Below are 16,879 nucleotides of genomic sequence, written 5' to 3'. Positions count from 1 at the left end.
ATTTGACTTGAGTTCACCTCTCAGCTCCTGCCATTTGGTTTGATGTCTTCAGCCTTCCTACCTCACTTGTATTGTAGGTCCTAGAGTCTGATCTAGGAAGCATTCAAATGTCCTGAATTTGATTACTCTTTTGGAGGGAAAGCAGATGAAACAGGGAGATGATAGGAAGTACTTTCACAGTTCCTGGTCTTTCTGTGACAGCTCAGCCTTCTGGAAACTAATTCTTCTCTACTGAGTACTCACCACAGTGGTTGACCATGGTGGAGGGAGTTGTCAGGCTGTCCCTGCCATCCATAGCTAGTGCTTCCAATCATACTTTGCCAGCTCATCCTCTAGATCTCAGGGTCCTGATGGATGTGACTCTGTGGCATGTGGTGTCCTATCATTCTTCTAGTGATTCAGTTTCTAGGCAAAACTGAGGAAGCATTTTCCCATTGAGAGTCCAGATGCCTGACACTGACACCCTCTCTTGAAATAGACTGATCGTAGGAGAGCAAAATGAAATCTTGTGCAAAGACAAATGACTCTTAGATATTAACCATCAAGTGTTCCAGAGAATTGGATTACCCCCCAATGGCCCCTAAAGTTACTCTTCACTTATGATTTCTGGTTGAAAGATCTGTAAGTGCTGTATGACCTTGGGCTCCACCTTCTATTGGGGTTGGTTTCATCCATAAAATACATTGTACTGTTCATTGTTGGGCTTCCGTGAGGTCAAGATTTCTCCAAGGTCTCGTGGACAAGCTTTTAGATGGGTGGTGAGCCAACTATGGCTTGGGGGGGGTGGCATATGTTACCTTACCAGTTTCCTGAGTACCTCATGATCTAATTTTTGGAAATCCTTTACCATAAAGATGAAGAAATTGAGGACCTACGATTAGATGTGAGCCAGTTATGTTCTGCTTACTTTGTGTATATCCTTTTCCCCAAGAGCTCCAGTGATCTGCCTGACCAGAAGGGATTACTTGGATTAGTCCCATTAGTGGAGTCAAGTGGATGTGGGCAAAGCAAAGTAAGACTGTGGACTGGCCCCCAAGGGGACACCATAGTGTAAGGATTGATTGGATTTCATAAGCATACACTTCAAAAAAAATTGCTGCTCTTTGACAGATGGTCGTATGTAAGATAAATACTAAAGCTTTGAACAGTCTTTAACTTTTATGTAAATTAGTATTTTTATTCTCCAATTTAAAAAATGTGTTGTTAAATAAAGAACAGATTAAGAAAATCAGACAAAACCATGTATGGCATAATGCATTATTAGAAGGTTCAGCTCTTAGGTGAAGAAATTGAAGTCTGAAGCCACACCAGAAACCATCCCAAATTTGACCTCACTCTCTCGCTTCAAAAGTAACCAACGTCTTCCTGCTCATTCTGTCATTCATTTATTCATGATCTGGCAAGCATTTATAGGGTACCGAGCATACATCAGCCCTTTCTCTTCCATTTGAAACATTTAGAATGGCATTTTAGGTTTCTAAGACATAGTTGTAATTATACTTACTTCTCGTGACCTAGAAACTCATTCCTAAGAAATGCTACTTTTATGGCTGATTTGATTATTTGGGCATAGATAGGCCAGTTTACCTATTTACTAATCAAATACATTTTTATTGATAAGTTTTAATATTCAGTGCCTTGTGTTGACAATTATGAGAGAGACAAATAAGAATAAATCAAAATATTTGTTTCTACAGTCCCTATACTGTAGGCCAGAAGACATAATGCAAAGAGAATGTTACTAGTAAAAATGTCAGAAGTTTTTTTCCCCCAAATTCTCGTATGCCTGGTTACAGCATTTGAAACAGAAGGAAAAAGCAAAATGATTTGGGATATTTCTTTTCTCCACCAGCCATTCCCTGGGAGAGGAGAGAGAATGAGGTGAAATGAATTGGATTGTTCCTCAGTCTTTTTCCATTATACCTCTCCATCTACAGATTATATCCTTTAACAATTTCCTTTCCCTGATTTAAATGCAGTGCTCCTGGGAACTTATTTTATGTGTACCCAATAAAACAGCATTAATCTCATAGTGGTTTGTTCAGACTGGCACAAAATTGGAAGCAAGTGCTATTTTCAACCTGCCAGATGTCATATTTGGTAAAAGAAATATGGGATAATCAATTTTAGAGTCTTCAGGGTCTGACTTTACTGAAAAATTTAGGGAGGTAAAAATCAGGATTTCAGCAAAAGGATCCAGAATACCAGAAGAAATAAAGTTAGCTCCATGCACTTTTTTCTCTAAATTTGTGAACCTACTGTTTTTTAAGACTTCGTATTGATGGTCAGGGGTGGGAGGCTTTCATCTGTATAACCATTTCAGATACTAGGATTTATTAGGGGTTCACCAGGTACCTGCTTCCCAGAAGGGGCTCTTGGACCGGTGAAACAGTGTGAAATGAATTTGAGCTGGAAATCAGGGCTCAGGAAATGGGAAGTGATATTCTGAAATAATGAAGGAAAACATACCATGTTCCTACTATGGGGTCTGGGACCAAGGATAGAACTCTGAGTGAGTTGAGAACTCAACATGTCTATTTATGGTTAGTAGAGAGCATGCCTTTGAATATGACATGGATGGGCAGCCCTGAAATGACCTCCGATATGGCCGTGGGGGTATGTATCTCATATTTATTTTAAAAAATTAGGAACCACTAGAAACAGAGAACTAGTATCTTTTCTAGGGGAGGGGGTTTAATTCCTGGTGGGGAAAATCCTCCCTTCTACAACTAAAACCATGGGGAGATGACAAATGACAGTGCTGAGACTGTCCTCTTTTGCTGTTAAAGGTGACAGAATAGAGTCTTTGGGCAGCACAACAACCAGAAATTAAACAGCAGCACGTAGTAGATGGTTACTGAGAAGAAGAGGAGTATTCAAATCTGGGTATCTGTAAATCCTGGTTATTGCAACATTAGTGGTGATATTAGCCTACTGTGACCTGGTAAAGCAAGGATTATGTGGAAAGCTTAGGTTAGAGCTAAAAATATGGGCATTTTTTCAACTTGTAAAAGATACAGCCAATTAAAAAAAAAACATTGTAAAAGAAAACATATTTTTCGCTGAATGTTGGAATAATTATTAAAAACATTTTGCTTTATAAAGATATATTCCCAGGAGAGCTGTCAAAAGCATTATGGTTAGGATAGATAAATTTTTTAAAAAGATCTATTTTTGTTATAAAACTGCTCATCCTTTCAGTACTTGATGGGGTTACTGGAGGCACAAAGCAGATGGAAAGAATCATGGCATCCAATATCTTAACTATCATTTTGTATTAAATCTCAGGGGAGTTTTTTGAAAATTAAATGCAGTAATAAGAGTGCATTGTAACATTATACACAAGTGAAATACCATTAAGGAATAAAATGAGTATTTTGTGCATTTCCTTAAAAACTGCATTAATGTATTCATCAAGAACATCGAAATGCTCTTATCCTTACATATTAGTGTTTATAATCAACATTTTCACAAATTTATTTTAGAAATACAAATCTAAACACATCCTGTATATACATTTTATGTGAGGGGAGAGAACTAAAATAAATACTGAAATTAAATATGTTGCTTGAACGTTCCACCTTAGCCAGGAGCCTTTTGTACCTATTTTGCAGGCAGGGAATTGGAAGAAGCCAAAGTAGTATATGGCAGATGATGGCTGACTGGCTGACTCATTGCTTTAACTTGCTTTGGTAGCTGCTGCTTCTATCTTGTGTGTTTTTAAGGGGAAAATATACCTGACAAATTTCTCTAATGTGCACTGCACTATACTTGCAGAAAATGACACATTCACATAATGCCAAAGAAAAAACAGCATCACACAGCCTTTTTGTACAATTAAGGATAATTCTCTGTAAGTGGAAGAAGGTGAGGGCAAAATAGAATGTTCAGCAGGTCATCTCTCCATGAAGTGTTTAATACGGAGACATTTTGGGTGTCCATGCTGTGCTTTAAGCTGTTACCAACTCTCAAGCCTGCCTACTTATTTATTATAAACATTTAAAGCTGAGACCTTCACAAAAGGCCAAAATTAACAGTGAGTGCATTCACACAAAGAAAATGTATTTGAATGAGATGTCTCCACTGTTAGATGGACTGTCAGCAGAATTGTCTAAAAGGGTATTTGTACTTTTCTCCAAGTCATTTGGCTTTGACAGTCAAGAACATGAAGATTCCTGTGGTGGGAGTATGCACATAAGTGGCATTTTTATCAATTTCATGAACACTTTTTGAGTACCTACTATGTACTAGATGTGTATGTTTTTGAAGAGCTCATAGTCTAGCAAAAGATACAAATAAGTGAATGAATATATAGAGTACAATGTGATGAAATATTTGAGAGAAAGAAGTGTTCCTAATGCCCTAGAGACCCTATGTAGGTGTGTCTAGCTCTACCTGGAAGATTTAGGGGAGTGATAAGGACTAAAATAATGAATATCAAAATAATATTCTAATAGTATCATTATTTTATTCAATCTTTACTGAGTGCTTTGGTGTACGTTAGGCCCTGTATTTGATGCTGGGAATACACTGGTGACAAAATATAACAGTGTCAAGAACAGAAAGGAGCTGAGGCTTTTGCTTCCTTGCAAGCTAACAAGTGAGCCTGGTAGTTTTATGGGTGTTGACAGAAGACAGGAGGTTCCTGGATCAGAGACAAAGAATTTTTATTATTACTCCTATTACAGCAGGAAGCACACATTTCATGTTCATATCGGTTTCTTTTGTTCCCTAGATCTTATAGGGAATTGCAGTGTGGGTCCAGTTGATGCTGAGCACACAAGTGTGAATTTATATTTTCTGCTTCTTAAGTAAATCTTATGAATTTGCACTCTACCTCAAAATTGCTTGTACATTAAAACTTTCATTTTAAAATTGTGTTACCATTGAATTACTTTATAGCTCTTTATTAGTGGTAAAAATGTCTTAATCTGCATTTTTAATTTTCAACAATAATTTTATTTTATATGATCTTAGTTTTTTCTTCATAAATATCTGAGTTTTACTCTTCCTTTGGTTGGTTATATTTTTTTTGGTTGGTTATATTTTAAATAAAATAACATTATTGAATGTATTGATCAATTTTACTAATTTTCATCAATTTATTTTCCTTATATTTGTGTTTTCTTCTGATTTTATTAAGGCTTTGTGTTATATTTTCGTTTTTAAATTTAGAGCTTTGCTGGGTTTCTATTCTTTTAATTCATAATTATTGAACACTATGGATCTTATTGTTTACTGATTTGTTACCATGGATATTAGGCCCCAAGGGTTTATATAAAACATCTGGCAGACATTTATGTACCCAAACAAAGAAGTTTAAACCTCTGAGTGCTTAGAATGGAATTTCTATCCTGCCTTTTGTCCTGATAAGTAGGCTTTTGTGATTGGGGAAATGACCTGCTTCTTTGCCCAGAAAGGTGATTCTCAATAAAAGGGATTTTAAGAGAATATAATAAATTGAAAAATATATGGTGTATAAAATATTTTTATTTTTGTACAGACCTTCCTCAAATTATGATGGGGTTGCATCCTGATAAACCCATTGTAAATGGAGAATACATTTAATACATGTAACAGACATAGCTGAGCCAGGCCTACCTTGTTGGGCAAAATCATCTACAGAAAGCCTATTTTATAATAAAGGATTGACTATCTCATGTAATGTATTGGATGCTGTACTGAAAGTGAATGACTATATGGGTACAGAAGGGTTGTCACTGTATAGGTTGCTTACTCCCAAGATCCTGTGGCTGACTGGGAGCTGAGGCTCAGTGCAGCTGCCCAGCGAGGATTGTACTACCTATCACTAGCCTGGGAAAAGATAAAAATCCAAAAATCCAAGTATGGTTTCTACTGAATGCATATTGCTTTTGCACCATTGTTAAGTCCAACCATTGTAAGCTGGGCACCATCTGTATTTTTTTTTAATACGACATCTCTAGGTCATTCTTATAAAATGGAATACAGTAGTATATAAAGGAAAAAAGTAAGTATTCCCCCTCTGTGTTCCCAGACCCACAGTAGTAAACCATATTCTTAATTCCGTTATCTCCCATGACCATCTGATGCCGACTAAAGGTCTGATGGGTATGAAGGACTGTCAGTAAGTAGCTGGCTTTCCCATTCTCTTCCTGCTTGCTAACACTCGAAGAAGCCATGATACCACTGTTTCACCCAACCACCAAACACATGGTCAAGGGCACTTTCAGGAGGCAGCGATCCAGTTCTTCAGAGATGATTAAACTGATGGCAGAAAAAAAGTGGGCTTGCTGAGACTCCGTCTGCAGGTTTGAAAGTTGTTTCTGCAGCAGCAGAGCACTGGTGTCTGAATTCCTTTTCCTGGCTCCTGCCAGCCCCAGGATGACAGTGCCGTGGGTACATGAGAGAGATCTGTTACCAAGAGACACAGCTACTTCTGAAGAGGTGGGTTTTCCTACCAAGTGAATATTCTTTTGATGATGGGCTGACTGCAATGTGCTCAATATGGAGCTAACCTGAGGACATTTGAGAATACTTCACATGTCCTGAAATGTGATAATGCACTGCTGAGCTAAACAAGACATTCCTGATGTGTTGGATTTTACTCCTTGGTTTGATTCAGGACAAAATACCAGGAGGCATGCCTTTCTACTTTTATATAATGTCTGTGACATTGAAGATAAGAAAAAAAAATTTTTAGTTGATTGTTAAAGAGAAAACTAAAATATGTCAACTACAATGCCATATTGTCTTCATTTTGTTTATTTTGAGATAATTTTGTAGAGTCATATGTGGCGGAATAACACTGGGATTTTGGTAGTAGGCATTCTTTTCCATAGCCAACTGTGAAAGACCACATGCAGCAGAGTTTTGGGATACTTGGAAGATGTGCCAAATATTCAGGGTGAAGGAGCAGGTGCATAAATGGGCAAGCAGGGCACATTCAGATAGGCAGTGCCGATGTGTCCCTGTTCTACCTCCTTGCTCTTTACCTACCCTTTGCCTCAGGCTTCACAAAACATCTCCAAACCAGAAAACAAGACTCTTCTTACTAAGACAAAATTTGCTTCAGGTTCAAGAGTTTCTTTTTTTTTTTTTTTTTTTTTTGGCCTATGACTTACATTTGATTTGTGATTTCCTTTGAAATCACTTGTGTGACATGTAGGATTCTTGTCTCCTGAGACCTATCTTGACTCTGAACTGATTACTCAGTGTGACATGAAAACATGACAGGCTTTCAATATGTAAGGATTTTGGATTTTATTTTTTTTTATTTTTTTTATTTTTTGGATTTTGGATTTTAAAGAGAGTCATTTGTTTGTTTGTAGAGAACATGGGTTTGAAGATATAATTGGGAGAACTAAGATTTCTTTACAAGGAAAGGAAATATAAAGACGCCCCTGGCTGGGATGGGAGATTGAGAGCAGGGGTGGGGGGTGGCGGTGGCAGGCAATTAGGAAGGCAGGGAGCAGGGGGCTGTTTGCAGATTTTGGAGAAGAGACTACTATCCATGTTGGAGAAGAGGAAATGAAGAAAGCCTGGTGGCTAAAGGATATGTTTGAAGTCTGTGCCTTCTCTATGCCCTGGTTGGCTTCCCACATAGTGTACAGAGCAAACCCTTTTCTTCTTGACCTCATGAAATCTTTAGGAGGACACTGGTTTCTCATCAATCTGATGTGAAGTCAGAGCTATTTGCTTATTTTCTGCTTTTTGCACAAGAAGTTCCATGAAGGAAGGACACTTTGTTTTGGTCTCTGCTTTAACCCCAACACCAAGGACAGTGCTTAGCACAGAGTGAACACTCCGAAAATACTTGTTGAATAAATAAATGACTTATTTATTCAGAAATATATTTATTGATATGATTATATTTATTGATATAATTATTTATTTATATGCTTCTGTTGAACAGATAAACTATTTTTTCCTTATCATCCCACCACAAGTAATATCTATTTCTAGTACATGCACTTTTCAAATCTTTCCTTATGATAAAAAAATATAAAAATCCTCTAATATTTTTTTAATTTTTTTTCCTTTATTTATGATAGTCACACACAGAGAGAGAGAGAGGCAGAGACACAGGCAGAGGGAGAAGCAGGCTCCATGCACCAGTAGCCCGACGTGGGATTCGATCCCGGGTCTCCAGGATCGCGCCCTGGGCCAAAGGCAGGCACCAAACCGCTGCGCCACCCGGGGATCCCAAAAATCCTCTAATGTTTTTAAAATACAGAAAAATGTGAGGCAGGGAAAGCACAATTTACATCTTCCTTAGGAGACCATTAGTTCTTTGACTTACATCTTTCTAGTCATCTTCATATATGTTTTGATATAGCTGATGTTAACTACAGCATCATTCCTATAATTAATCACAGTATTTTAAGGAGACATGGGTATAGCAAGCTCACAGAATCATTGACACAACTAAGCTTCTGGAAAAAAGTTCCTCTTGATCCTATTGTTTTTTTAAATCTGCTTCGTAAAACAGGTCACCTGTGAGGCATTGCTTGCAAGGGTATCTGAGAAATGTAGTTTTAATACATCAAACTCTTAAGTGTGTATTGGCCGTTGTACTTTTTATTTCATTTGTATACAACGCTCTTCCTGGTGCTGTTCACAAAACTGACCCATTGGCACATTTCAAATTTAGTTCAAAATCACCCTTGCAGAGAGACCTCATCTGCCCAAAGAGTCACAGGTGGCTTCTCTGTTTCTCTGTTTCTGGGTCCCACCACCCAGTTCATTTTCTTTCTAGCATTTCTGACAATCTAATTATTCACTTGCCTCTCTTGGCTCTCTCCCCCACTGGGAAAGCTTCTTGAGATCAGGAACTTTGTTTCATTAATTGCTATATCCACAGGACCCAGCATTTTCCAGAGGTTTAATGTTTTATACACATTTGTTATGTGATAGATTCACCCAAAGCTGTGCCTTTAATTTCCTTCCAATTTACCAGCATATGAGTTGCAGTGATGCATACATCTCTTTGCACAAAAATTTCTGTCTACCTTTCTGATAATTTCCTTGTATCAATTAATAAAAGAGGAGAGATCTGATGATCAAGTATGGAATGTTATACATTGGCCAAAGTGCTTTCTAGGAATACTGTTCCAGTTCACTTTTCTGCCAGGAATTGTGAGAGCTTCCATTTTATCACATCATCACTGGAATTGAATATTTTCATGTTTAAATCTTTTCTAATATTTTGCCAGTGAATTTTAGAGATTTGTTTCTTATAACTATTTTTTAAGTTTCAGTACATTAAGGATACTCCCTCTTGGTCATATTTTTTGAAATAAAATTTACGCTGTTGTGTTCTATGCTAGAAGTTTTAAATGTCTGTGTAGTTGAACTGATTGATTTTACCTTAGTGATTTCTTTCATTGATAAGAAAGTTCTTGGCCAAAGACCAGATGAACACTATATTTTTAATCCATTGATGTCTTCAAGATTTCAATTCTTTGAGACACTTCCTTTATCAAATTTATTTTACAAACTATGTTTTGAGGGCTTTTAAAATTATCTTCTTTATCAAATTTGAAAGTGGCTCATATTAGTAGGTAATAAAACACATCACAGGCAAAAATATAGACCATAAAACTAAGGGGTTTTTGTCTTATATACTTGGCTATTTTTGTACCAGTGTTCAGCAAGTATGAAAATCATATTCAAGCACACATCCTTCGTTTTAACTGTATTCACAAATCTAATTATGCCCCTGTTATAAATGGAATGGTGTCATCAAACCTGGTTTGCGTAGAACAATGTTGTGATTTTTTCAATATTAATTATTATTAAATATTATTGTTATTCATATTAGATGGTAAGATTTGTACATGGACCTGATTGTAGGTTTGGAACTGATCACAGGGACTTCTCATAGACAAGGATGGATGAGGGGAAATTTGACTTTTACAATGCAGGAAGCCAGTTGTCCTCAGTGTCTGACCCTACAGTGAATGGAGGTAACATGCACTCCTGTAAATCCTTCAAAATGCTAACATATTCCTTAGCTGAAGCTCTTAGAGTAATCTTTTTGAAAAGTACTCTTCTCGAGTTTCCTGTTGCTAACTTCAGGTCAAAGTGAAATCACCAATGTTTTGTAACTGTGATTAATTACTATGATAATTAATTTAATTTAACAATGGGCCTGCCTAGACATAGATTACCCAGTGACCTGGGAAGAACAAAGAATACTAGAGAAATTAAATCTACCCTGTGTTGATTTCTTAGTTTTTCTCACTTTTTGCCTTTTTAAAAAATAGTCATTCTCTTGTATTCTATTTAAAAAAAAAACAACTCCAGGAATAGAATGGAATATGATTTTAGGTTTCAGAAATTATGAGTTTATCTATTTAGGCATTATAAATGAGAACTCTAGAAGGAAGTATAAAGGAAGAGTAAGTGAGTGTAAAGTAGCATGGCAGATATACCCTAAAGGAACCCCTATGACTCACATCCTCACATAATCCATCCTCCTTGAGTGGAACCTGGGAGTTGCCTTTAACAGGTAGAATATTACAAAGATGATGTCGCTTCAATGATTATATTAATGACCAAGGCAAAGGTGAAAGATTTTACTGATATATTTGTTCCCATTTTGTTGTCTTTGAAACTGTACTAAGGCAGATTTTACTAAATAGAAGTCACCTAATCAAATTAGTCCTTTAAAGGAAGGTCCAGACCTTCTCTGAAGTTAAAGATTCAGAGTAGCTAAGCTTTCTACCTCCTTGATTGGCTTTGAAGAAGCAGATGTCATAAATCCCACAGCCACAGGAAAATAAATTTCACCAAAACCTGAGGGAGCTTGCAGGTGGACTCTTCCCTATTTGAGCCACTAGATGAGAACACAGCCTGACGTATACCTTCATGCCAGCTTTCTGAAACTGGTAGCAAAGAACTCAGCTAAGCAGTGTCCACACTTCCAATCTGCATAGAAAATGTGAGATAGGGACACCTGGGTGGCTCAGCAGTTGAGCATCTGCCTTTGGCTCAGGGTGTGATCCCAGGTTTGGGGATCAAGATCCCGGTCTGGGAATTGAGTCCCTCATCGGGCTCCCTGCATGGAACCTGCTTCTCCCTCTGCCTATGCCTTTGCCCCTCTCTCTGTGTCTCATGAATAAATAAATAAAATCTTTTTTAAAAAAAGAAATTGTGAGATAATAAATGTGTGTTAAGTCTGTTTGTGGGAATTTGTTATGCAATAACAGAAAATTAGAGCAAAGAGACTCCTCGAAGGCATCAGCTAAAGGAGAATTCTTTCACTCAGACACCAAAATGAGCAATGCCTCTTTAAATTTACAGGTTAATTTAAATGTTGCTGTACTAATCTGAAATTATGTCCGTGTCTGCAGAACTGATCTGGTACTGCTGCTTCTTTCTTTATAGACTGTTTTTATTAAGGGGTGCTGATGAAAACACCAAAGAGAATATTCTTGACATAATACCCCCTCTGATTAATGCTAGCACTTACTGCTGGGAATTTTGAGTTTTCCTACAATTTAATCTAACTTAAATTTATTATTTTTTTTTCTTTTAAAGTTTTTTTTAATAAATTTATTTTTTATTGGTGTTCAATTTACCAACATACAGAATAACACCCAGTGCTCATCCCATCAAGTGCCCCCCTAAGTGCCCGTCAGCCATTCACCCCCACCCCCTGCCCTCCTCCCCTTCCACCACCCCTAGTTCGTTTCCCAGAGTTAGGAGTCTTTATGTTCTGTCTCCCTTTCTGATATTTCCCACACATTTCTTCTCCCTTCCCTTCTATTCCCTTTCACTATTATTTATATTCCCCAAATGAATGAGAACATAGACTTTGTCCTTCTCCGATTGACTTACTTCACTCACCATAATACCCTCCAGTTCCATCCACGTTGAAGCAAATGGTGGGTATTTGTTGTTTCTAATGGCTGAGTAATATTCCATTGTGTACATAAACCACATCTTCTTTATCCACTCATCTTTCGATGGACACCGAGGCTCCTTCCACAGTTTGGCTATTGTGGACATTGCTGCTATAAACATCGGGGTGCAGGTGTCCCGGCGTTTCATTGCATATGAATCTTTGGGGTAAATCCCCAACAGTGCAATTGCTGGGTCGTAGGGCAGGTCTATTTTTAACTCTTTGAGGAACCTCCACACAGTTTTCCAGAGTGGCTGCACCATTTCACATTCCCACCAACAGTGTAAGAGGGTTCCCTTTTCTCCACATCCTCTCCAACATTTGTTGTTTCCTGCCTTGTTAATTTTCCCCATTCTCACTGGTGTGAGGTGGTATCTCATTGTGGTTTTGATTTGTATTTCCCTGATGGCAAGTGATGCAGAGCATTTTCTCATGTGCATGTTGGCCATGTCTATGTCTTCCTCTGTGAGATTTCTCTTCATGTCTTTTGCCCATTTCATGATTGGATTGTTTGTTTCTTTGGTGTTGAGTTTAAGAAGTTCTTTATAGATCTTGGAAATAATCTAACTTAAATTTAATTGGACTAGATGACCTTTGAGAAATTCTATGAGCCCTGAAATGTACGATTTTGTGACCTATGCTTAAGGACTAAGATGTTTTCAGTTTTGTATTTCCCGAGTGATTCTGCATTTCCCTCTCACTTCTATCTGGTGCTTATTCCAGTCTGGGTTCCTCTAATTCCTCTTTCCATTCCTATTCTGGATCCACTCCGGATCTTGGTGTCTTCCCTATGCCACTCAGCATCCAAGACATTTTCGTCTCCTTTTCTCTTTAAAATTTACCTCCATTTAAGAATTTATATTTTCTGCTTGACAAGTTTCAAATTCGGAAGTGTTAGCTAGGCCTGTTCCTTTGTGAGATTCCTGTTTCATGTTTATTTTCCTTGAGAAGAAGTGAATAAATGCACATGCCACTCTGAGTGAGCTGTGTCCTCATTGGATGCAGATCACATATCAACATCTTGCAGGAGCTATAGAACTTTGGGACTATTATTAAAAGTCTGTGAGCAAGCATAAAGGTCATTCCTAGCAGATGAACCATCTTTAAAGGGCCACAGGCATTGCAGGGAAAGGTGGTTATTCTTTGACCACTTAACTTAATGTTTCTATCCTCCAAAATTCATGTGTTGAAGTCTTAATCCCCAGTATGATAGTATTTGGAGATGGGACCCTTGGGAGGTGATTAGGTCATAAGGATAGAGTCCCCATGAATGGGATTAGTGCCCTTATAAAGGAGATCCCAGAGTGCAACCTTCCTCCTTCCAACACATGAAGACACAAAAAAATGCCAGCCATCTGTGAATCAAGAAGTGGGTCTTTACTAGACACCAAAGCTGCTGGCACATTGAGTTCAGACTTTCTAACCTCCAGAACTACAAAAATAAGTTTTTGTTGTTTATAAACTACTGTTCTGTGGTGCTCCTGTTATAACAGTCTGAACAGACTATGACAACCTCTGTTCTGTTCTGAATGTTCTGAGGTATGTGGCTTCTCATCTATGATTACCTTCCCTGAAGCTGATCTACATGCCAGGGTCCCTCGCAGTCCCCACATCTGTGCCTCATTCTCTGAATCTAGCATTCAGAAAATATTACAACTGAATATGTTATAAGAATTGCTTAGGCATTTCCTGCACCAGGATATAACAGTGGTTTGGTGTCCTGCCCATGTGTGTGGCAGGAAATCCTTTCATTTGTGCTGCTGAATTCATTTTGTCTGGGATTTCTTCCTTCCCTAAAAATCTCGCTGTCTTTCACTTAACAACAGGTAGTGAGTAATGATGATATTCCAGGGAGTGTTCAAAGGGCTATGGAAGGTATAAAGATGATAAAGAGTTGCCTTTATCCTGCCAGCTGTAACAAATGTGAAATACTCTGGGAAGGTGACACTAATGTCTGGTGGGTACACATCTGCTGTGACATAAGGCTGGCACGACATACGACTTGCTAATAAGTAAGAATTTCTGGGTAAGGAGTCTGGAGACCCAGGAAGCCTCCCATGTGATTCTTGTGTATACGAAAGTGTAAGACCATTATTACCCAGTGTCCAAATAATGTCATGGTTCATGATGATGATGATACCAAAATTCCCCTAATTTTTTAATATGTCTTTAAGAAAATATTATCATTTTGATTAAAGGGAAATTATATACTCCTTAAAATTATTTTTATTAACTAAAATTAGCATTTGGGTTAGGGCTAGAATTTCTGTGCCTTTCTAATTCTCTTATATTTGTAAGTCTAAGGCTTTTAATGCAGGCTTTCATAATTGTACTTCAGCGTAATGGAGAACCATTGACCCTGTGAAATCAAGTTCTGAAATTGACCTACAAGTAATGAATTTTTAATCAGGATGTATTATTCACATCTGCAGTAATTATTTTAGACTAACAATATTCTAGATTAAAATAATCTTGGAAAATGTCTCACATGCAACACTTCCTGATCTCAAAGCACAACTTTATAGTGAATAATGCAGTTATTTTTATTTTTCTGCAGTAACTGGGAATAAGATACTGCCCTGAGCATATATATTTTTAACATTCGTTTGTTTGAATTTAATTACATGAAATTAATACCCTAAATTGCAATACTTTCTGCATTATTACTTATTGCTTCGTATCATGAGATTTTAAACATTTCTAAGGCTTAATATATGTTGGGTTTTCATGTGATGATATATATAAAAAAGGACACTTATGAAATTAGAAGCAACATAGCCTGTATCTAAATATCCCTTCCTATGTATCCTCCATCTTTCTGTGTTATATAGAGAGATGTGCTGATTGGTTTATATGAGCTTAATAATTAAATATACATTTATTTCTGGATTGAAGATAAAGGGAAATGTGCATCTGAAAGTGGCCAAAACATTGTTGACATCTGTTAAAAACATGCTTGGTTTCATCATTGAAATTACCATGACTTAATATCCTCCAGTGAATAAATGTCTCCCATGGAAAAAAACTCATCACTTTTGGAAGTACATTCATTCCTCCATGTCACCAAGGTGCTCCTTAATGAATCATATCTAGTCAGTAGTAGTATTTTTTATTTAGGAGTCATTTTTAGGAGTTAATTTCTAGTCTCCCATTTTTTTATTTTGATGTCATTTGTCTAGTGAGAGAAATATTTACAAGTGATAATAAATATAAAAACAAATTAATTATAACTATTAATATTATGAAATCTTCCATTTTTTTCTCTGTAGCTGTTGTCAAAATCACCTGCATTCAGTATTTGAATTTCAATTTCTCTGATATACTTTTTATGTGAAAGTTTAACCTCAAGTCTGAAACAACCCTTGAAAATATTATCTTAGAAATGTGAAGACATGTGAGCACACTCTTATGTACCTGAACTTGGTTGACTTAAGTTCCTTGCACCCAACTTTCCTCCTGCTGCCCCAGGCCAGGGGAATCTGGGTTGTACTAATGAGTCCATTAATATTGGCCACCAGAGGGCTCCCATATTCCTTCCAAGTACAAAAATACAAAATGCAACCAACATAAAGTTCACCATCAAATAAAAAGTATTGTGGGATTTTAGGATATTGTTATCTATAGAGAACTGTCCCAAACCCACTGTTCTTATGCAAAATTATTTTAACGAACAAACGAGAAACTAAACACTTTCACTAGAATGAAGTGATTAAATTGTGTACATGATTGTGTTTTTGTTTCTGAAGGCCATGATGAAGACTTAAAATACTTAATATTCAGTGATTCCACATAAGAAATAATGATATCAATCAATTTGGGTATAAATCCATTGGGTATTTATGAATGATATAAAGCTGATTCTAGTCACTGGAGTATAGTTTTTTGGTCACACACAAGCTGTATACATTATTCTGAGATAAAACTGTGGGTATTTTGTTAGCCTAGCTTTTGATAGTACACAAAATTATAGAACAAATGGTTGGGTTTCTTTGGGTGGGCGTTAGTAGTAGAATAATGTTATGAGTTGTGGATATTTTCCGCGGAGAAGGAGGAAAGGATTGCTTCCCTTGAGGACCTTTCCACTGGTTCTTGGTGAGTCGTGTTAGCCGAAAACCAGTCCCAGGAGCTGATGCTTACCAGGATGACTCTCTGGGTTTCTAGCAGTAGATACATTTGTCATGTCTCTCTCTTGCTATGGTCATGTGTCTGGCCCTGACCACCTGGATGCTGTCCCTAGATGTATGCAGGCACATTTCTGCATTCAGTGGAGGGTAGAGTTTGCAGTTAATGGAAATGTTGCAATCTGCAGCAGAACAAACTTGGAAAGCAGCATCTTTAGGAGCTCTTTGAATGCAGGTGAAGCATTTCCCATGAGTCATCAGGTTGGTCTTCTCTGATGTTTTTAAATCACAGTTCATTTACCATCAGTCCCTGAAAATGCAGTTTAACCATTCTACTTTTTTTCAGTTCCTTTTTTTCTAGAATACATTAGTTATTACTGCTGCACTTAAATGTGCATCAAAGAGAATAACATGGAAGGCTTGATTAGCTCAATTATACACCCACACCTAGATGCTGTCTTTTTGACTGTAAGACTGAAATATTGTTGCAGAAGGAAATAAAACAATCTGTTCCCCCTCTTTTCCATCATGTTCTTCTGGTCTAAGAATTATTTTGCTTTTTATTTAGAGAAAGAATTAACAAAATAGAGCTAATTTGGGTTTATCTTGTACTTCTTGAAATAGTTTAAACAGTGTTATGAATTCTGTTTTAATCTGGAAATTTGATGATATTTCTCTAGCCAAGCTTTTTCTACATTCTCCTCTTTCTCTGCACAAGACAATGGTGATAAACAAAACAAAACAAAACAAAACAAAACAAAACAAAACACTGTACTCCTCAGGCTTAGATTACCATGTCTAAATGAGACATAGACATGAAAGTATCAGAGTATAAAGTCTATTTTGGAAATTCAAATAGAGTTAGTGGTAT

The 16,879-nt window shown here is 37.1% G+C and overlaps 1 protein-coding gene across 1 annotated transcript in view; it reads left to right on the top strand.

The window, feature by feature from the left end:
- The window catches only part of ITGBL1 (integrin subunit beta like 1), a 212,207-nt gene that overhangs the window by 34,203 nt on the left and 161,125 nt on the right, over positions 1-16,879 (top strand). The gene's annotated exons all lie outside the window — the stretch shown is intronic.

This window comes from Canis lupus, chromosome 17, assembly GCF_048164855.1.
Source record: "Canis lupus baileyi chromosome 17, mCanLup2.hap1, whole genome shotgun sequence".
NCBI classification, from domain to species: Eukaryota; Metazoa; Chordata; class Mammalia; order Carnivora; family Canidae; genus Canis; species Canis lupus.
This window is presented reverse-complemented; position numbering and strand designations above follow the sequence as displayed.